Source organism: Dermacentor variabilis, chromosome 11 (genome assembly GCF_050947875.1).
Source record: "Dermacentor variabilis isolate Ectoservices chromosome 11, ASM5094787v1, whole genome shotgun sequence".
Lineage (NCBI taxonomy): Eukaryota > Metazoa > Arthropoda > Arachnida > Ixodida > Ixodidae > Dermacentor > Dermacentor variabilis.
In genome coordinates, this window is record NC_134578.1 from 23,825,001 (window position 1) to 23,848,523 (window position 23,523).

General features: G+C 47.0%; 1 long non-coding RNA gene across 1 annotated transcript in view; it reads left to right on the forward strand.

Moving 5' to 3' along the window:
* Positions 1-23,523, forward strand: part of LOC142564989 (uncharacterized) — a 301,795-nt gene that overhangs the window by 213,279 nt on the left and 64,993 nt on the right. The window contains exon 3 of the long non-coding RNA XR_012824726.1: positions 2,505-2,626. This is a non-coding gene — a long non-coding RNA (uncharacterized LOC142564989). The remainder of the gene's footprint in view (positions 1-2,504; positions 2,627-23,523) is intronic.

The window sequence follows — 23,523 nt, forward strand, 5'->3', positions numbered from 1 at the left end:
GAGAGCGGGTCGGTCGATCGGGCGTTACGGTAAAGCAAAACTTGCCATTGGGCTGGTTGGTAACTCATTCTGGTAAAACAAACTAGAGCGCGAAATCCACACCCGTTAGCCAATTAGCCCATCATCAAGTTCTTCTGAGAACGGTCGCAAATTAGAGAGTATGAAAGAAAAGCACGGTGGTTAAGCAGAATGCAAATCCGAAAAAGCCGTACACTGAAGGAAGGGGGAGGGAGGTAGAAAGGTAAGAAGAAAATAGAGAGAGAGAGAGAGAGAGAGAGAGTCAAAGAGAGCACACGGTATACAACCAGTGCTTTTGACAGCACAGAATGACAGTAAACACTTGTCAACGCTAAAGAGTCGTTCATGAACAGTCGTTGCTCATAAAAGCGTCAACGATGCGTTCACACCCCTTACTGCAGTGACCTGGGTGTCGAAATTATGAAATGTAAAAGAGAAAGAAAATACAACAACGAAGGGCTACAGGAACGAAACATGAAAGAATCACACAATGAATTACACAGAAAGAACAATGATGGAGAGAATGCAGGAAGGAAGGAAATAAATATTAAAACAAGAACGAAAGAAGGAAAGAAGAAATTACGTGAAGGAAGGAAACGGTTGTGGTAAGAACCTGTGGAAAAAGGTCGACCACTGTTGAAGTTTCGAGACTTTAACTCTTCCGATTACGTTCTTTGCGGCCTTCTCGTTCTTCCCTTCGCACACGTTTCCTGCTTTCTTCCTTTTCACGCATGCCTGCGCAGTTGCTCTTTCGGAAGTAGTTGCCAGCTTCCCGCCAAATATTTGGCGCATATTACGCTTCAGGGAAGAAAAATGGTAACACGACAGCTGCAATGTCGGTCATGAGAGTGGTTGCGGGCTCCATTTATATTTTGGTCGCGTGATGTCGCTATTGATGCGCACGACGAATGTTTCCTTTTTGTTTTCATTCCAAGCTTATTTGTTTGCCGTGGTCGATGTCCGATCTCATGACCTCTTGCACAGTGGCACGGTGTCATAGCCAGTCAGATCCAGCACCTTTTCGGTGAACGTTGAGCTTGCGGGCTTAAAGGCACAGTTGTCGTCAGACTTAAACTCAACAATGAATAGACACAATAGCCGGCTTAACTTTAAAAATAAAAAATACGCAGGTTGTAAGGAGCAAAGCTAAAATGCTTTGCTCCTTGAGGTAGCACATCCAAATTCAAGCAAGAGAAACCAGAAGGCCCCAGCAACGTGCTCGGGAGAACCTGAGAGCCGCTAGAGGTGTGTCTGCGTTAAGAATGAAGGAGGGTCTGCTTTAAAAAGCAACACTGCATTAGTGTTCTCTCAAAGGTAAGTTATATTCACTCGCTAAAAAAATTTTGAGAACTACTCAGAAAATTCATATCCAGCTTCTTTTTTATTTTTTTCGGGCCGGAACGTCAGTGTGGCGTCACAAATTACTTTGTGGCTTTCCTCGCCGCTATGGCGCAGGAAAAGCTCGTCAAGGTTCATAATTTTCAACAAGAGATTATTTAATGAGACGCTGTATTTTTTTTTCTTTTGAAATGATCAACAAACATTTGACAAGACCCAAGCAAATGTTTTCAGAATACGCCATGGTTGAGGGGGTACGAGAACTTGTTGCGGCCACCGTCATTCATTCGCGCACTTTTTTTTTAGGTTTCCGAGGTGGTTCTCAAGCTTTCACTGTGACAGGAATACAACTTGCTACAACAGCTTGACATCTTATTCCTCTTCAGTGTTTCCTTATGACATATACCGCTGAGTGCGGCACACCTTTGCCATAGGCTTCAACAAGAGAGTTGCCGATGGTTCCTTGTGTACCTACAAGAAAAGCAACTTTCGGTGATAAACTCTGTTATGCGTCAAATGGCGCTTCTTGAGAAGTAGCCGCTACCAATTTGCGCCGGGTTGCCGTCAGCCATTGGGCGAAAACATACAGACTCGTTTCATAAGAAAGAAACCTGTCCTGGTAAATTACTGGCATAAATCCTTGCCATCGTGGCTCTCACGTTCATGTGGTTGGTTCGTCTATTCTCGGTGCCGCTATGTTTGTATGGTATGAAGAACTTTATTTAGATCCTGAGGGATCAGTCTGGGACTGATACGGGCCGCTCCCACGTCGGTACAGAGAGGCCGAGCCCATCTGTCGTCACACGGGCCTTCTGGACAGCCCTGAGTTGGTCCGCCAGCACTTCACTGTGCAGCATCCGCTGCCACCACTGTTCACCTCGAGAACTATCACCGGCCAACACCAAGCAGCGCCACAGCATGTGTTCTAAATCGAGCAAACCCCCGCACTTACTACAATAGACTGAAAACCCGCAGTCCGGATTAATTTTATTCATGATGACCGGGTTAGGGTACGTTCGTGTCTGCAGATGCCTTAATGTAACCGCCTGTGGCCTATTTAATTTAGATTGTGACAGGGGGAATGCCCTGCGCCCTAAGTAATAGTGCTTGGTGATTTCGTCGTAGGTTAACAGTTGGTCTCTGTACAGGAGCGGGAGATCCAGCCCCTTCAAGGAGTACACGGCACACTAATCGTCGTGCCTCCCTGTGCGCCACCTCGTTGAGGTTACGCGGGGCTCCCTCCACTGTCCCCATGTGCGCCGGGAACCAAGTAAGTGTATGCGAAGTGATATCCCTACCCTGCAGCAGTCTGTTCGCCGGTTCCGCAACAAGTCCTCTCTAGAAGGCTTCAATCGCAGTTCGCGAGTCACTAAACACTCCAGACGTGCATTTCCTATAGCGCCACTCCGCTCGTGCTTTTGCGTTGCTAAATCGGATCAAGTCAGTAAACACTAAGGCAGCCTACGTCAGTTTTGGGAATGAATCTGTAGAGCGAGCTTACGTTAGGTCTCTTCTTAGATTCGCGCGCGTGCGTGTTTAGGATAGAGAGCACAGAGAGTTCCTCATACCCTATAGAAGACTGGCGTGGACTTGTATAGCTTGTGTGAAACATAGATTATGTAATTTTGCATCGTTTGCCCTCAGGCAGGTCGCTGAGCATGTGTGTTTCGCAGTCCTGTGTTGCTAACTTGCAGGGTACTGTGTTAACCAGGTGCATGAAAAAAAAAGAAATTTATTAATATCTGTATTCGCGAAACATGAATCTCTCTCGTGTAAGAAAAAACTGCTGCTAGAAGTGGCTCTTTTAACCAGGGTGTCAGAGCATACGCTTGCAATAAGTTAGAGACGAAGAAAATTGGGAACTTCACCGATTACCGGGGTTCGAAACTATTTCACTGTGAAAACTGCAGCCTCTTACAGTCGAGACCGCCATCTTCTCAGTAACAATTACTACTTCGCGATGCACACTGCATATTCTTCGTCCGCAATAGAGTACTCGCTAATGTTGTTCGCTAGATAGTTAGACAGACCCCTGTTTTTTTTTTCGAGTACGTATGACACCGAAAACTCCAGACAACGCAGCCAGAACAGCGCGATAGACCAGGTTTAACATTGTGCGAAGTTTTGCGCACAATGCTGATGCGGACAAAGAACAGTGGGTGTAACGTTAAGGGATAAGAAAAGAGCAGATTGGGGGGAGGGAACAAACGCGAGTCAATGACATCTTAGTTAAAATCAAGAAAAAGAAATGGACATGGCCAACATCTCATGAGGAGGGAAGATAACAGATGTTCATTAAGGGTTACGGATTCGATTCCAAGGGAAGCGAAGCGTAGCAGGGGGCGGCAGAAAGTTAGGTGGGCGGATGAGATTAAGAAGTTTGCAGGGACAACATGGCCACAATTAGTACATGACCGGAGTAGTTCGAGAAGTATATGAGAGGCCTTTGCCCTGCAGTGGGCGTAACCAGCAGGATGATGATGATGATGATGATGATGATGATGATGATGATGATGATGAATTTTTGCGCACCGCGCATACTGGGACGCTCAACGCAGCTGTTGCAGCCAATGCAACTAATCAGGCCGAACGCACATTGCGTTTTGGGCAATTCGATTACCAGTGACAACGTTTTTGGCAGCTAGTGCAACTAATGGAGCCGAACGCAATTGCCTTTTGGGCAATTCGATTACCAGTGACAACGTTTTTTGCAGCTAGTGCAACTTATGGAGCCGAACGCACATTGCCTTTTGGGCAATTTTATTGCCATGGACAACGTGGTGCCGGTAGCTAAAATATTCGTTTTGTTCTCATTTTAGCGACTATGACACTGGGAATGAGCGGTTCGCGCCTGAGGATAAGGACGATGACTGGACAACAGCATCCATCTCCGTCGTCGTAGACATGAAGGAAAGGTTGGACAGAAAAGGAAAGGGCGGACATGCGGACGCAGCGGCCCAGCTGGCAGCTTGCAAATGCTGCTGCTGCAATATCTTGACCGCTCTCCAGTTAAGAGCAATTCATTGGCGGATCAAAATTTCTAGTAGCAGGGTGCTGCAGTTCCGCTCTTATCAGCGCGTCGTTATTGACCTACTGATCTAAAATCGCGCAAAGCAGGGCATTGTAACTGTGCAACCCGCACAGATCCTCGCTCAGCCCTGATATTTTTCGGATCAGCGAGTGATAATGCGTGATTGATATAGTCGGAGAAGCTGAGGACCGTGGACCCAGTGATCAGATGACTCGAAATTGGAACTATCATTCACATTTCGTTAAGGGAAGCGCTGGACCTGAGAATCCGGAATCTGTGGCTCATAATTCGCCCGGCCAGTAGGTCAGGGCTCCGGGGTTGTGCCGCACCTAGAGACAAGGCCCCTATGAGAAACCCGCCGAGCACGGTGGGCGACTCCAGGGAAAAGCACACAGTGTGTGCCAAGTGTCACGCGAGCGCCAGTCGCCCGTCGGTCTGCGTTCCTCAACGGCTCCACCGTGTCTAAATGCGACACTTCGTCTTGGCGCTGGAAGGCAGCGCAGTCGTCGCTGGATCACGTTTCGCGCGGGGCGAGTGGCGAACGCGCCGGCCGCGACCCGAGCACAGAGCGCATCATTCACCGGTCGCGACGAGGCGCCGAAACGAGCTTATTTCCCCCGGGCGCTCAGCGGCGCCCTTCGGTCTGCTATGCAAACACGGATCGTGGAAAAGGACCGAGTTGACGTCGAGTGTGGATGGCCTTAGACTGGGACTAGGCTAAACTATACACAACGCTAATGTTTGCTTCACTGGTACAGCTGAGATGTTGTAAAAGATGAACGTAGAATACGACATTCTCCAAAAGGACGAGAAACGCACGACGTCCTTCGCTCTGGTATGTGAACATGCGTGATGGAAAAGGCTGAGCTCGTGCAAAAAATATGGGGTCCGGGCAAGACAAACTAAACTATCTTCTCCACTGGTGTTTGGTTCACCGGTTCAGCTCAGGCGCTTAATTGATGACTAACGCATAGGTCATCCACAACACAATGGAGGAAGGCATGGGGCCCTTCACTCTGCTACGCGAAGACTTGTCATAGGAAGAGTGGGCTCAATTCAAAGAGGAGGCTTTTGGGTAAGACCAAGATAAACTATGTACATCGCTAGTGTTTTCTCCACTAGTTCAGCTCTGGTGCAGAAGTGGTGAATGTACCATATGATAGGCATAAGAAAAATAAAGAATGCATGGTGCCCTTGACTCTGCGATGTGATTATGACTCACGTTAAATGACTGATTTGACGGCAAGCAAACGGCTTTCGAATAAGACCACACTTGATTATGAACACTAGTTTTTTTTTGTTGGTATGTAGGAAAGGTTGCATTATTGTTGATGTCGCTTACTTTTTTGCTCAGCCAGACGGTGTGTAACAAAGGTTCAAAGGAACAGAACAGAAAAGCGGCAAGATAAACAAACAATATTCAATGCTCTCTCACATGGCCCACAGAATGCTCAAATACGCACACCGTACATGAGAAAACAATTTGCATGTAACTTGAAGTATGATAGCAAACAAAGAGAAAAACATGACCGATTCTTTGTCCTCTTTTGCATGCAGTATTATTTTCAGCCTAACAAACCAAATGGCCACGCCTTATTGTTTTGCACTAAGATTGCTAGAGAAATCTCGGGTACCGTATTTCTAAAGGCGCTATAGGAATCAATTGCATGGCATGAATGTTCGTGATTGGACATCGACTCGTTGTCAGTGGACGCTGCAACTTCTTTATCCTTTGGCTACACCCTATGCCTCCGTATTTCCTAATCTCATCACAGGACTTAATCCACTCCTGGCGTCTATTGTGGTTTTATTCTCTTCGCACAAAATCGGTTACTGTATTTGACCAGCACACAATCTAGTCTACGCCTTACATGGCCTCGCCCACTTCAGCCCTTTTTGTAATTCCCGGCTCTCGGCGTCGAACCGTTTTCTCTTTGATTCAAGCTGCTGCCTTCCTGTGTTTTAACGTTACGCATATCATTTTCCAGTCCATCGCTCATCGCGTGGTTCTCAGCTTCAGTTTACCTTTGTTGGTATATATGCAAGACCATGGCACATTTCCTGAGCGCGGTGCCGAAGTATGCGGTCACCCAGATCCCGGAATTAGACCTGGTGAACGTTGTGTGGTGAAAATGTTGATACGCTAAAGCAACACCAAGGATGGAAGAAAAGGACGACAGAGTGGCGCTTGTCTTTGAAACGGCTCGGTGTCGGCGCGGCAACCCTTCTCCCCATATCATCACTTCATATTTAAATAAACCACCCATCCTAAGATCGTAGCATCGATCGCGCCATCACGAAGAGAACTTGAATTGTTCAGAACAAATGCTAATGGCGTTGAGCGTGCGTGGATAATTTTCTATATGTGCGACGCTCCTCGTCAGTAGATGAATCAGTTGAAAGTCAGAGCTTCGTACGGTGTCTCCGCGTCTTATTTTGTGAGCTTCGTTTATTAAGTCAACCTACAGAACATTATATGTATTGACTGCATCACGTTCCTAGGAACTAATGACAAAGTGTCTTCTCTCCTCCAAGTTTCAGCCACATGTGTTCATACCGGTAAAACGCAAGAATCTCATACCTTTCTTTTTTTTTCTTAACTCGCATCTAAACCTACAAGTACGCTAGCTGCCAGCTACTCCGCATTTCACCCCCGTTGAAATGCGGCCGTCGAAGCGCCGAACAGCGAACCCGGACCCCCGCGCTACGCATCCAGCACGCCACAACCCCGGAACCACCGCAACAGGTGATTCACACTGGCTGCCAAATGGTGACGAAATGGCGGCATCCACAGACACAATGAAGCGCGTTTCGTGACGAAATTCGTCAAAGGGGCGTATAGCGGAGGCAACTGTAACCCTCGGGTGGACCTCGCGCGTCGCGTGAGAAGAGTGTGATGCCGGTCACGTGCATCGTACGTGTTCGCGTTCGTCGAATCATACGAAGCAGCAAAAATTGGCCGTCGTTCCATCGCGCGTCGATCCGGGCTTCGCTGGGGGATGCCTTACTTCCGGAGTGCCCCTATTACGGGCCTCTATTCAACGATCTGACCTTGAAGGGCGCTCTTTAAGGCGGCCTGGAACGCGGGCGTGCACAAAGGCAGGGCGCATTCTATTGCTGTAATCGGTTTATAGCGGCATCTGTGGCTTCGAGGAACAAAAAGAAAGAAAGAAAGAAAGAAAGAAAGAAAGAAAGAAAGGAAGAAAGAAAGTAAGAAAGAAAGAAAGAAAGAAAGGAAGAAAGAAAGAAAGAAAGAAGCTAGATCGTTGCCAGTGAGGAAGGGATGGTGGCTCCCGTGAGCGCTTGCTCGGTCAAAGGGCCGTGGAAAGATCCGTCATTCTGTAAACGCGAAGCGCATACATAAAGCAATATCGTATAGCATAACCAGAGACGGACTGTGTCGTATCTGTAACAGAACGTACAACAATCGTCTCATGCCCTCGAACCGTGGTCTTAGGGTTGCTATAAAGGAACAAAATGTGCAACCGAAGCAAGGTGCAATTTCCGGGTTTGCCCGTGCTTGTGCGGTTACTCGTTCTTGACTATATCGCTGCTTTCAATTTCATGATATCTGTGGCGAATTGAATAATGCGCCGTTCAGGCCCGGAAGACCACATTTACAGTTGCACATGCGATATCAGGATGACAAAAAAGAGCGCAGCTGGTCGTTCGTGGCTGTTCACTGAACACGGAGCCTCAGCCTAAGAAAGATTCTACTCCAAAATTAGTTCACCAAGGCGTTTAACCTGTCATAGAGTTCTGTTCTAAAGGTGGTGGAGCTAAATGTTGTGGAAACTAGCAAGCTACGCATGTCGCCAATGAGGAGTTTCATCTGGCATGTGAATCCGCCGTGGTGGCTTAGAGGTTATGGTGTTGCGCAATTAAGCAGGAAGTCGCGAGATCAAATCCTGGCCGCGGCGGCCGCACTTAGATCGGGACAAAATGCAAAAAAAGAACGTACGTGTTCCCCGCATTGTGGACACGTTAAGTATGGTAATAATTAATCCGGAGTTCCCCGCTATATACGGCGTGCCTCATAACCAAATAGTGCTTTTTCTTTTGCACGTAGAAACACACTCTAAGAAGTAAAGGAGGAAATGGGGTATTGAGGTTACTCCTTTAGGGGAGCAACTGATCTGCCACAACCATTCCTCCCTTTAGGGGGTAAGTGCGAGGGGATGAACTGTTACTCCCCATGCAGTTACTCTTCCGAGGACTAACAGTTGCTCTTTTCCGATGCTCCTCAAGGGAGTAACGGTCATTATTTCCGATGCTCCGCAAAGGTGGAATTAATAAAATTAGGCATTTATACACTAATAAAAAAGATTACTGAGCTTAAAAAAAAAGAAAAAAAAAGTGCCCGAAAGGAGGATTCGAACTCACGTCCTCGCGCCCACAAGTCAGCTACTGTAACCACTGCGCCACGGCAGATTGCTTGACGGGGTAGGAAATTGAGGGAAGTTAAGCATTGGCATGCAGGTGCAGCAATGTAAAAGCGACTGGGCATTTGGTGTATGCTGTGCGGGGAGAGTGTAACGTTGAGTGTACCTGCAACCATAAGCGAGTGCGAAAAGAAATCTGCCCGAGTATTCTTAGGGTGCTTTAAACTTAGGCACTACGCGATGTAAACGTGTATATGCGAGCTCAAACGGGGCACCTAAGACGACAGAGACGGACAATTGCTCTGTCGCTTAGTGTGTCCCGTTTGAGCTACACACCACTTCAGTAAAGTTCGTAATCTCCTTGGAACGGAATGAACTTAGGTACTATCGACCAGCACAATCTGGCAGTCTATCAATGACTTGCGCGTTTAATGTGTATCGCTCACTTATGGTGTGCCCACGAAGGGCATGGCTCTTCACATTCCAACTTTAAATTTCACGCAATTTTCTCACGAAGAGGCAAAGTGCTGCTTTGCATGTAGTTCAATAGACAGCGCACTAACTTCGAACTATTCACGATTTATAGACAATACAGTTTTTGCCGCATCACTCCACGACACGGACGAAAACAGCGGAGCGCATGGGGAGTAACTGTTGCCGTTCGTCCTCCCGTTGCTCTCTTTCTGACCAGGGACTAAACACTTACTCTCCAAAATTTGCACACGACACGCACATCCATGCAGTTACTCCCTTGAGGGACGAAAGCGCCCTTTTTAGGACGAACTGCCCAGTTACTCCCGTTTTCCCCGGAATTCTTCTTAGAGTGCACAGAATTCAATTCAAATCTGACATGAGAATGATTTGCCAGAAGAAACAAACTTTAGTTATCAATGCAGCAGGAGACGTCTTCATCCTAGTAGGACGGCTTCATCAGTGCATGACGCCATTGGTTCTAGATGGGCGTCTGCCACGCCCTGTCCACCATGCTCGCTTGGTTCTCAGTGTCGGAGCTGGTCAGCCGGCCCTCCCCCTACTCGATGGTCGATTCCTTGATGGCATGTACGTTGGTGCCACCACATTCACGTACCACGCGGCAGAGAGAGTTGGGAACCTTGCAGTGCTTGCATTCCTTGCTCTACCTAGCTGGGCTCTTTGCGTTTAGGCATTGGATGTGTAGAGTAGTTGGTCTGAAGTCATCTGAGGTCAACCGCTACGCCTCGGCTTAGCCTGAAGTGTCGTTGTTGTTGATTTGCTGCGACATTGTGGTGGTTATGACTGGGGAGTGCATTGATTTCTTTACTTCATGCTATTGGCTTGAAACATTCTCGTATCTTCCAAATTTAATCTAATGTGTCATCGCAGATTCATTCTATGGCAGTGGCTTGTGTTATTTAGCATTCGTATTCTATCATCAGCTTATTTTTCTTCAGAAAATTGAGAATACATATAGCTGTTTAAGACGTCAAAAATTATCAGCCATTTGGACTGATAATTATCCAGTCATCTTGTGGTTCTGCTGACGTTCATGCTGAAGAGGATAAAAAATTAACATTGTCACTTAAAATTAGGTGGTAGAATATATTAGTAACGACTGTAAAAAATTGAAACACGTTAAATAAACTGTGCCTCGACTACCACGAAACAAACCTACGGCTCAAGCTGTAATGTTCTCCCCCCAAGTGGTCAAGCCGAGTGAGAGAAAAATCAAAGTACCACCGATTACTCCGGTGGTTCTCAACCTATTGGCAACAGCAGTAACCACCGTATAGTAATCGTATAGTAAGGAACGCAATGCCTCCTTTCTCTCGAACCCCATTGATCCGTACTCTCCATGGAAGGCAACAAGCCAGGTATTTGCATCTAGTTAATAACCCAGCCGTTACTACCACTCGTTCTCACCTTCATTGTGCAGAAACCGATAGCGCGCGGCAAACATAGCGTGCTTGCTCGTACCGTCACACTATGGAAGTCGACTACACCGCAGTTGACCAACTGGCTGAAATATGAAATTACCACTTTTTTCAAAGCCTTTTTCGATGTGCGAAGACGTGAGTGCGTCGCCCTCGAGAAGCTCTATACGAACGCCTGCTCATTTTACTTGAATTCGCGAACAGTGCCGATTCCAGCAGAAGTGGAAGATGGGAAACTATAAGGCATCTAATGTGTGACAGCCCGTTACACAAAAATCTGAAGGCTGCGGCCTTCTAACTGAAGAAATAAGATGACAAGCCGTCTAAAGAGTAGCATGTCAGGCGGCCATGGAGTTGTGCGTCAGCGATTTACAAAGGCGCGAAAGCGCTACTGCCTTTCTCAAAATATACCAGCTTATATGACCTCTTTTGTAACGGAGTGAGCAGAAAAGGAATACCGAAAGCAATAAATGTTCGATATCGTCACGGTCGCAGTCCCGTATTCAATCCCGCCGGAATCACCTGCCACCTACCTTTCCCCGTATTTCCCACTTCCCCTTTCTCCAGTGAGGAATAGCTGGCTAGAGACACGCTCTCCAGGCCGACATCTCCTCCTTTCTCTCCATTAAAATCTACTCCTCCTCTTCCCACCGCAAACTTTAGAACTTGGCTGCAGAGTGCGACATTTTCTTCTTCTCGTTTGTTTCTGAAAGAATTGCTCTTGAACTGCCGGAGTTATCGCTGTACCGTAGGCGTGAAAATTTACGCCTCCTAGCTAGTATGTTTCACCACACGTTACATTCTATGCTCATTCTTTTCGAAACGTTACTTGGTAAAAGAACAGACTGGAATCAATGGGCCCTTCTAATCAGAATGCGCACGCATTGCTCATACATATTTTAATCCATGCGAGCAATATTAACTGTCGTCAGCCCCCAATCTGACGCTTATATAAATATTTCATTGATTCTAGCAATGTTATTTCTGTAACGTAACATAATTTTTTACAAGTTATTGTGTATAGCTCCATCTAACCTCTGTTGTTTATCCAGCTATTCAGTTTATTCTCGTGAGTGTTCGCTGAAGCGTCAAAATAATATTGACCAAGGGCTATAATTTCGTTCAGTACATGTATGTTGTATGTATATTACAATTTGTTTGCAATACATGCTTTATGCGCGTTCGTAATTACTGAGTAGGGGACGCGCACCCAGTCAAGCCCAATCAGTTGAGTGACCTTTTATCTGTGCTCCTGTCGTGCGTCCATTGCAATGATTCTGAATAAAGTTGAACGGTCAGTGTCTTCCATCCGACCAGTGCAGACCGAAGTAGTCGCTGTCGTTGGCCTCACAGCGTTGCTTCGCTTTTCGGTCTCGTAACATCTCCCCCCCCCCAAAAAAAAATACAGTTAAATTTTTGCCATTGACCATCGCGGCCTGTGTTCCTGCATGTACGCAGTGGGGTCGTCGCCCGGCAATAGAATACCCTCAGAACCGATGTTATACACTTGCTTAGTTCGCTAGTTTCACAGTTGTAAGGAGGGCGTGCGCTGTGTTTGGGACGCGACCGCAAGTCACGGACGTTGCCCGGTCACCGCGGAGACGTTGACATCCATCTGGGACTTCGCAGTCGTGGTCGTCGACATCAATTTGTGCGGCGAAACAATAGGTCGGGAAGCTTGATTTCAACGTCCTTTGTACGAAGGGTCTTGTCAATGGAAACGACTATTTTACCACATTTTGTAAAACTTTTTTGAGGACCTGTACTGGGCTTGAGCAGCTAGTTGACGTAGAACACTCTCTGGATGGTATTTTATGTGTGTTGTTGTAAACTTTCTTTGTGTTTGTGAGACCGGTTCACGCTTGTGTTGTCGTTGTGCAATTGTAACGTTTCTTTTTTCTTCTGTTTTTCACTGTGATACACGGACTTGTTCTCAAGGCGTTACGTTATTTCGTTGTGGATTCGTTTGCACTGTGTTTTATTTTTCATAAGATCTTTGTCGTTGTTTTGGGGTGGTTCAGATTTTGAAATACCAGTCTGTTTAAGAGGGCAAACAACCCTTATTTTCGCGGCTAGTCAACAACAATTGGCCCCAGTGGAGATTTAAACTATTTTTGTAATTGCTAAGCACTTGGTGCACGTCTAATTGCCCAGCACAATTGATATTAAATACTTGCCTCAGTACTTGCGAATTAGGTGGTGGGGACAAAACTAGAAAATTTGCAGGCACCGTAGGTAGTCAGCTGATACAAGACAGTGGCATTCGGCGATCGCAGGGAAAGGCCGTCGTCGTGCAGTGGACCTATACCATTATGACATCAACGGCGATTATTATCTGACATAACCCTCATATGCGATCAACTATATGGTGACAGCCCATGTTCAGTAACACCACGGTTGTCAGCGCACTTAAGTTCCCTCTTCTTCTTCTCTCCAATTGCTTCTACCGTGCTCCAAACCTCGTCTAGACACCATGGGCTGGTTTCCGTGAATTAGGGAACAGCGCGAAAGATTAGGACCCAGAAAAAGGCACAAACACAACAACACGTGTGGTCGCCTTTTTTTTGTGTGCCTCTTCTGTGTCCTCGTCCCTGCCGCTGTTCCCTAGATCGACATGTTCCCCAAACTAGCACACGCGTTCACTTTACTCTAAAGTGCCCGTAAAGAGAACAATGATCTCACCCGTGTTAAAAATTACCCTTAGAAGGTACCCAAAAAGAACTAACTCTATTTTGAGCACGGTTCGTATGTCAGAAGAGACGAAAGAACGAAAGATGTGGGAGAGGAGGGGGGGGGGGGGGAGAGTGGAGGTGAAATTCCCGCACCAGCTAACGGCGACCTTTCGAATTCGTCAGAGTCTGCTCGTTGTCCTTTAGCTGTGCAGGAAGACACACATATACTCTAAACGAAAGGTGCTATTCTAAGCGTTGAGGAATTGCGTCATGTTGTAGAATTCGCCATCTTGTGATCTCTGATTGGCCCAGAGGAGGTCCGGAGAGTTGCCGGGAACTCTGATTGGCTCAAGATGCCGCCATTGCCAAAGCAGAATTTTACCACGTCCAGGACACGCACACGAGGCAAATACTGAACTTGGCAAGCTTAGAGAGCTTTCGCAGAGGCACAACGTTCAAAATTCGAAAACACCTGCCATGGTTGCTTAGTGCCTGTGGTGTTGGGACGCTAAGCATGAGGCCGCAGGATCGAACCCCGGCCACGGCGGCCGCATTTCGATGAGGGCGAAACGCGAAAACACGCGTGAACTTAGATTTAGGTGCACGTTAAAGAACACTTGGTGGTCCAAATTATTCCGGAGTCCCTCAGTACGGCGCGCCTCATAATTAAATCGTGGTTTTGGCACGTCAAACCGCATATATTATAATGCGAAAAAAAAACCGCTTTGAACTCACTGATGCAACATTGACGAAGTGGTGCTGCTTTTTCAGCCCGAAATTCAAAACAATGGAAACTTGTTCACCGTTTACTTTTCTGGTAATGAACCTAATACCATGAAATTCTGGGAATTAGACCTTTAAAAGAATACTTTATCGGTCTAAACTCATTGACTGCATCTCTTTAGTGTAACCTCATTAAATTTATCTACCCTCAAAGAATACGCCTGCCCACCGCTGCAGCTCACTGGCTATGACGTTGCGCTCCAAAACATGAAGTCGCTGTTCGGATTTCGGCCACGGTTGGCGCATTGCAAAGTTGGTGGAATCTGAAAACACACAAGGGTGCCGCTCATCAGGAAGATGTTAAAATGCCTCAAGGAAGTCTGAATAATTCCGGGCTCCTCCGATACTGTGTGCAGAATCATAGTCTGGTTTCGGTGCGTGAAAGTAGCGAATTTAAATAATTAGAGGAATACGGATTCCATTCGCTGGTATTCACTATCTTGCTGTGCCAGACCACGGGTTACGCATTCCCCTGCCGCTTGCATCACATGAAAAAAAGAAACCAGCAATAATTGCTTTGAGCAGAATCAAAAGGGAAACAGAAATGGAAGAACGCCACATTGGGATATCTGCGAGAACTCTGCCCACGTCGCGTGAAAGGCGATCTTCTCGATCGGCGCCGGTCTTCGCACCGATGACTGCGGTCTTCCACCTTGGGACGGAGGGTTCAGAGTTCACCACTCCATCTCGGTTCGGTAGCTGACCTCGAACAACGGAGAATAGCACAGGTGCTAAATGTCCCCGGCTGTAGGCGAAGGTAAGGAAACGCCCACCACATCACGCCCCCCCCCCCCCCGAAGGCTGGACAGAAAGAAGGATTAGCAGGGAAGATTGCTTTCCCTATTGTGGCTCGGTCATCCCCCTTCGGCGTCGTTCCGAGAACAACCCGCAATGGCTGGCTTCCACCTACGCTAGCAGAAGTGTGACGTGGGGCACACTGTACGGGAGGATGGCATGCACTGAACCTATTAACCGGTCGTCGTCGTTTGCAGGTCGCAGGGTCAGATTTCCTATTGCATTAGTCCTGTCATCGGCACGGAGAAACCCGCCCACGGTGCATATCTTTTTTTCTGTATTTTTATCCAGCCTTTGTTTCTGAGGGAGGCCTTATTGGTCGTTCGATTATTCGCGGCGAGTCAACATAACCGTCTATTAGCATCTTTGTTTCGTAGTCTTCGCTGTCCCTAAAACGAAATGCGCAATCTTAGCGGTTATGAGCAAGACCTTTTGGGGGCTGGATATCGGAGGTGAGCGGAGAAGCTTGAGAGGATACTGAGGAACGCGCGACTAGCGATGTAACGAAGAATCATACACGAATAACGGTAAAAGAGATCGGAAGACGTGTGTCACAAGGCAAACGCCCTGGTCGAGATTGGGTGGAGGAAATAAAACTGCGCAGGTCATGTGGCGCATAGATGAGCCATGCGGTTTTCTCTTATTTCAAAGCATTTCTTTTTTTTGCGATAGCCAGCAGGCTTACGCATTTGCACGACGTCATTTGCGAGTGAGCCCGCAGAAATGCGATCGACTTCTTCCTCTCTATTTTAGGGCTTTTGTAAACGATGGCGTCTAGAGCACGTGACTGAGAACCTATATCGGTCATGATTGGTGTATTGGGACACAAAATCAAATCTTTTGCCCACACAGAGAGAGAGACAGAGAGACAGAAGGGAAGAAGGAAAGGCAGGGAGGTTAACCAGACTGAGTCCAGTTTGCTGCCCTACACGTTGGGAGAAGAATGGGGGAGTGAAAGAGAGAGGGAGAAAACATAAATCTGTACCGCCCTTTCACATGCACTAATTTAGGTGTAGCATGTCTATAGTCTGGCACTAAAGTCTGTTGCTTTCAGGTAGTGAAGAATCCACCATAAGTGAGGCGGCCTCCGTAATGGAGTCTAGCAATTTTTAGAGATCAGCAACTCCAAAGAATACCACCCACGCTATGGCGATCTCTACACTAAACTAGTTTTTGCCACTAATCTTGTGTTTGGTAAAGGAAACAAATGCTCTTTTTTTTTTCTCTCGCATAATTTTCACACCGATGAACTCGCCTGCGGTACAACACGATCTCTTCACAAGCTTCTCTTTGTTGTTGGTTCTTACGAGCGCAATTCTCTAGTTACTTGCGTTGTTCAAGTGCACCTTCACCGAGCAAGCTCTCGCCTGTGTTCAAAGTGCCCCTCGCGTAAGGCCATGTAAGGTAAAATTCAAACGCGCAAGTCATTTCGATGCGCTCGCTTGCCCGCGAGAAATTCGTAAGGTTGTTTTATGCCGCTTGTCGATGCATGCATCCGTGGCGTAATGGTTTGAATATCGGGCTTCTGTACTAGACGTCCTGTGTTACAATCCTCCTCTCGCACAATTTTCATTAAATTCGTTTATTTACGTACGAAACAACTGTATGTTTAAAGCATGAGGTTTGAACGCCGTTTGAAGCCGGCCAGAAGGACGAAGTTTAGCCAGATCCATGCAGTGATCATAATGGCGAAGCTAGAGGAACCACCCCCCTTACACTAAGGCATAGTCATGTTTAGTAATTATTGTATGAAACTCGGTGGCTTGGACTTTGGGCGGATGTGTGTCGGTGGCTTTTGGACATAATATCGTGTCAGACGTCCGTGTGCCCTCAAGTAGGTCACGGTAAGCCTACATGTGCTTGTGTATTCACAATTCACCTATTGAAGCGTAGATGGCGCCAAAGAGTTTTCGGGGGGACACGGAACGGAAGAACCAGCGGAACGGAGCAGGAAATTATCCCGGGAACCTTACCAAAGAATGCTACCTACGCATCGATAGAATGTCGGCTTAGAGAAAAGAAACGTAGATCAGTGGGTTGTGCGGTGATATTAGGTAATTTGCAACCATATGAGAGGCTCACCCGACACCACGGATCGATAAATGGAGATCGCTGTTAGAGACATTTACCCTGCAGTCAACGTGGAATGTTGATGAGGCAAACCAGCTCTGCGGAATCCCGCAAGGTAGCGAGTTTTCACTGTTGGCGTAGCCGTATGCGTAATGTGCCTCCTCATATATATATATATATATATATATATATATATATATATATATATATATATATATATATATATATATATATATATATATAGGGGGAGAGAGCTTTCAATCAATTATGGGGTTTTACGTGCCAGAACCACTTTCTGATTATGAGGCACACCGTAGTGGAAGACTCCGGAAATTTTGACCAACATGGTTTCTTTAACGTGCACCTACATCTAAGTACACGCGTGTTTTCGCATTTCGCCCCCATCGAAATGCGGCCGCCGTGGCAGGGATTTGATCCCGCGACCTTGTGCTCAGCAGCCTAACACCATAGCCACTGAGCAACCACGGCGGGTGGGAGAGAGCTTTTAACTCAATTAGCATAATTAAAAAGTCGGATGGCTGCTTTCATACAAAGGACTTCTACAACACGCGTCGCAGTTGGGGCGAGTTGGCATGTCATGACTTTTTTAGTCTTGTAGCGTAGCTCGGAAAGAGCAAAAAGGCGCTCACTCTGTTGTCCGTTCCCTTTCATTTCCCCTTCCACCTTCCGTTTTTCTCCTTTCTAAGCTGTTCTATAACACATAATCTAGACACTTTAGCCATTAGGACATAGACGCTGACCTCAGCAGGCGCAATAGAACATCGTTAAAAATCTCCCGCGTCCGCGCAGGGGCGTCTGCGTCAGCAGGCGTTTGGTGTGTTGCGACACCACGTACCCGAGCACACGAGGGTTGGACCCTCCCGCGTGTAGCCGTGCGCGGCTTAGCCGTGTCCGGGGAAAGGGGGATCCTGAAGGTTGAGCCGATGCCGGGTGTTCGGACCTCTAAGGCCCCCCGGCGGAGGCAACACACCTCTTTGGCCTCTGCTTCACGTAGACGGCACCCCCGGACTGACCCACCCGGGGGAAATCGGCAGTCGCCTTTTCCTGTCTCTCTCTCCTGAAACCTTCGTCTTTCCCTTGCACTTTTAGTACTTTCCTGTCTCCTTCTCTCTTCTATTTACTTCCTTCTTCTTGGTGGCAAGGGTTAACCCTGTGTGGCTATCCAACCTTGGGTACACCATATTTGGTTATAGTGGCGGCGTACGACTGGCGTCGTGCAGACTTGTATGCAAGCTCTGCCGCGTCCCCGCGTTGGGCTCCGTGGTGGGCGGTCGGCGCTGTTGCCGAATTTTTATATATCTTCATGGAAACTGGTTTCCCCAAACTTCCTGATCGCCCTCAGAAACGAGGGCGCACCGAAGATGTCTTTAAGTTTTTTGGCAATCGTACACAGAACTTTCCCCGCTTTCATGTCATCCACTCCGATAAGCCTGAGAAGACTGTAAGAATGATCTCACCTTTCGTTGTCTCGAAATCTCTGACAGAAGTTTTTGGTCCAGGATACAAAGCATCGAAAATCGCTAGCGGTGATCTTCTCCTAGAGCTCCGCGATCAGAAACAATTTGAAAAACTGTCCAAACTTGTATCTTTTGGGGGTGTTCCAGTCACAGTGACCCCACACCGAACCATGAATACTACCCGTGGCGTTGTATCGGATGCTGATCTGCTTGAATTGTCTGAAAATGAACTTCTAGAGGGTTGGAATGATCAGAACGTGATCAATGTTAAGAGAATTAAAATAAGACGTGACGGAAAAGAAATCAATACCATGCACCTAATACTTACATTTGGCTCAAGCAACCTACCAGACACTATCGAGACAGGCTATGTGAAAATCCGAGTGAGACCGTACATTCCAAATCCCCTACGATGCTTTAAGTGCCAGCGATTCGGCCACAGCTCACAGAACTGCCGAGGCCGCCAGACATGTGCAAAATGTAGTTCCCGTGACCATGCCTCTGAAACGTGCGAAAACGCTCCACACTGCGTGAACTGTGATGGCGAGCATGCCGCATACTCGCGGTCATGCCCATCTTGGAAAAAAGAAAAAGAAATAGTCACTATCAAAGTAAAAGAAAACATATCATTCAAAGAGGCACGCAGGCGGGTTGCATACCTTCCTAAGGCCAGCTTTGCCGAAGTGGCGCGTCAGGGGGCAGCGTCACAACGGCCTCCGGCGGCTGTCCGACCCACAAGCAGTGAGTCGGCAGTCACGCCATCTGCCCCCGCGGCGGTTGCAGCTAGCGCTGCTCCGTCAACCGAAGAGAAGGGACCATCCACCCCGAAGGTGGGTGCAGCCGAGGCTGCCCCAACTTCCGAGGCCCCTTCCAGCGCTGGCAACGGCCAGCGCAGCCAAATCCCTCAGCGAGTCCCATCGACCTCCGGGCTGGTGGGTGCAGGGGTCTTGCCCTCCAAGGCGGGACTCCCTCTGAAAACCTCTCGCTCGCAAGAGCTCTTGTCCGGCGTCTCACACGAGGCAATGGACACTACACCTGTCCCCAAGGCGCACCAAACGCCTAAGGAGCGTCGAGAATCGCTTGAACGCTTCAAAAAGAACAAAACACCTATTACTGGGCCTCAAAAGGGCTCTGTAATCTAAGGCATCTTTCCGTTTCCGTACACACAGCACTAATTTACATTAAATATGGATACACAAATCATACAATGGAACGTCAGAGGTCTCGTTAGAAACCTTGATGATTTGCAAGAACTCATCCACACACATAATCCAAAAGTGCTGTGTTTACAGGAAACACACTTAAAATCAAAATACACAAACTTTCTTCGACAATATGTTACTTTTCGGAAAGATCGCGATGATGCTGTCGCATCATCGGGCGGTGTCGCAATTATAATTCAAAAAAGCGTAGCGTGCCAACGTTTACAGCTACGAACAGCCCTTGAGGCAGTGGCGGTTCGAGCTGTTTTCCTTAATAAACTCGTCACCATTTGCTCGCTTTACGTACCCCCACACTACAAATTAAACGAACATGAATTTCAGTCATTTATACACGAATTGAAAGAACCTTACGTTGTTCTTGGCGATTTCAATGCGCACAGCTGCCTGTGGGGCGACTCTCGTACAGATGCGCGAGGTCGTCTTGTTGAACAGTTCCTTTTTTCTTCCGGAGCGTGCCTTCTCAATAAGAAAGAACCCACATATTACTCTCTTGCAAACCGATCCTTTTCGTCAATAGTCTCCTATAGTCTCCCCGTCTGTACTGCCTGAACTTGAATGGGAAGTTACCGACAACCCTTACGGTAGCGACCACTTCCCTATACTGCTAAGATCACCTAAAGAAAACGAATATCCACCACACGCTCCTAGGTGGAAGATTGACACAGCAGACTGGGAGAGGTTCCGAAACTTAACTAGTATATCATGGGATGACATGTCTTCGTTAGGAATTGACGCTGCAGTCGAGGTTTTTACAGCATTCATAATAGATGTCGCATTTAAATGCATATCAGAAGTAAAAGGCTTGGCCTGCAAACGGCGTGTCCCATGGTGGAACGACGATTGTAGGATCGCTCGTAAAAAACAGAACAGGGCGTGGGGGTTGCTACGCGCTTCTCCCACTGCAGAGAATCTTATAAACTTTAAAAAAATAAAGTCCCAAGGCAGGCGAACCCGCCGACAGGCCAGAAGAGAAAGCTGGCACAAGTTTTTATCGAGTATTAACTCGTTTAGGGATGAGGCCAAAGCCTGGAACAGAGTTAATAGGATTAGAGGTCGGCAAACACATTCACTCCCCCTGGTAAACACACAGGGCGATACACTACAAGACCAGGCAGACTCACTTGGGCAGTATTTTGAGAACGTGTCAAGTTCATCAAATTATTCACAATCCTTCCTCAAATACAAACAAATAGAAGAACGTAAGCCTTTCAACAGAAAATGTCAAAATCAACCATACAACCGTCCTTTTAGTATTGCAGAGTTCATAGCTGCCTTGAGCGCATGCAAGAGCTCTGCACCGGGATCTGACAGAATCATGTATGAAATGCTGAAAAACTTACACAATGACACGCAAGTAACACTACTTACACTTTTCAACACTATCTGGGACGCAGGGTACCTTCCGACTGCATGGAAAGAAGCCATTGTGGTCCCTGTTTTAAAACAAGGCAAAGATCCTTCCTCAGTGGCAAGCTACCGCCCGATAGCCCTCACAAGTTGCATGTGTAAGGTATTTGAAAAAATGATAAATCGGCGCCTCATCCGTTTCCTTGAACAGAACAAAATACTTGATCCTTATCAGTGTGGCTTCAGGGAAGGGCGCTCCACAACTGATCACCTTGTACGTATTGAAGCAAACATCCGTGACGCATTTGTACACACACAGTTTTTCCTATCCATATTCCTCGATATGGAGAAGGCATACGACACAACGTGGCGATACGGAATCTTAAGAGACCTGTCAGAAATGGGCATTCATGGTAATATGCTCAACCTCATAGAAAGCTATTTGTCCAATCGCACATTCCATGTAAAAGTCGGCAATGTACTGTCACGTCCTTTTACACAAGAAACTGGTGTACCCCAGGGAGGCGTCCTTAGCTGCACGCTCTTTATAGTGAAGATGAACACGCTCCGTGCTTCATTACCTCCGGCAATTTTTTACTCTATCTATGTGGACGACATTCAAATAGCTTCTAAATCCTGTAACCTCGCAGTGTGCGAGAGACAGGTACAGCATGGTTTAAACAAAGTATCAAAATGGGCAGAGAAAAACGGATTTAGAATCAATCCTCACAAAAGTTCTTGTGTACTTTTTAAACGAAAAAGAGGCATGGTCCCGGATCCTTGCTTAGAACTGTGTGGACAACAAATTCCTATCAACAAAGAGCACAAATTCCTAGGTATTATACTTGACGATAGACTCACTTTCATTCCACACGTCAAATATCTCAAAGAAAAATGTCTAAAAACAATTAACATAATAAAACTTCTATCCAAGACTGCGTGGGGTAGTGACAGAAAGTGTCTAATGAATCTCTACAAGAGCCTAATACGGTCACGATTGGATTATGGGGCCGTGGTGCATAACTCTGCCGCCCCGAGCGCGCTAAGGATGCTGGATCCTGTCCATCATCTAGGTATCCGCCTAGCCACTGGTGCTTTCAGAGCAAGCCCGATCGAAAGCCTATATGCCGAAACGAATGAGTGGCCGCTCCACTTACAGAGATCATACGTCAGCTTTACTTATTTCCTTAAAGTGCATTCCATTCCTGAACACCCATGTCTTAATACCATTACCGATATGACGTATGCTACACTTTTCCGCAACCGCCCGTCTATAAGACAGCCTTTCTCGCTGCGTGTGAAGGAGCTTAGCGATGAAATGCATGTCCCACTCCTGGAGCACCGCCTAATGCGCCCAACCAAGCTATTACCTCCTTGGGACTGGCAGGTCACAGAATGTGACGTATCCTCTCTAAAAGTTTCAAAGCATGCTCCAGATGTAGAAATTCGAATGCATTTCCTAGAACTTCAGTACAAACACTCGTGCACAGAGTTCTATACAGACGCTTCCAAGTCACATGCCGGAGTATCCTATGCAGCCGTCGGTCCTTCTTTTTCGGAATGCGATGTACTACATCCAGAAACAAGTATCTTTACGGCAGAGGCCTACGCTATATGGTCGGCTGTAAAGCATATAAAGAAAGCAAAACTCCAAAAAGCCGTTATATATACAGACTCCCTAAGTGTGGTGAAGGCCTTAATGTCACCCTACAAACATAAAAATCCTGTACTTACTGAGGTCTATTCCGACATGTGCAAAGCTTATCTATCTAACCAGCAAATCATCATATGCTGGGTACCCGGCCACAGGGGAATCGAAGGTAACGTCTTGGCAGACCAGATGGCTACGTCAATTGCACTCCCTGCTCTTAATAATACTGATTTGGTGCCTCTCACAGATCTGAAACCTTACATACGAAAGAAACTGCGAAACCACTGGCAACGCATGTGGGACGCAGAGATAAATAATAAACTGTACGTTATAAAGCCGCAGTTAGGTTTTTGGCCCTCCCCAACAAAATCTCGGCGAACAGATGTCCTCATCTGTCGCCTCAGAATAGGACACACATTTGGCACCCATAATTATCTGCTTACTGGAAGTGAACCTCCAATCTGTGGTAGATGCGGTGAGATGCTTACTGTCCTCCACGTGCTCCTGGAGTGTCAGGAAGCCGAAACGGAGAGAAAGAAACATTTTCCGCTTGCTTACAAACATCACATCCCTCTACACCCAGTTATGTTTCTTGGTAAGGAACCGCTTTTTGACACCAAGACAGTCCTGAGCATCTTAAATGATGTCGTACTACACGTTATATGCCCAAGAAATTCGTAGAGCATCCTCGCTCCAGAGGATGCCACTGCGATAACAGTTTTGCCTAGCACATGCCTCCAGGCCCTTGTTTTTTCAAGGGCTCTAAGGAGGCAGTAGTGCTCGAGCATATCTTATAACCTTAGATATTTTTACGCATCGTATCAT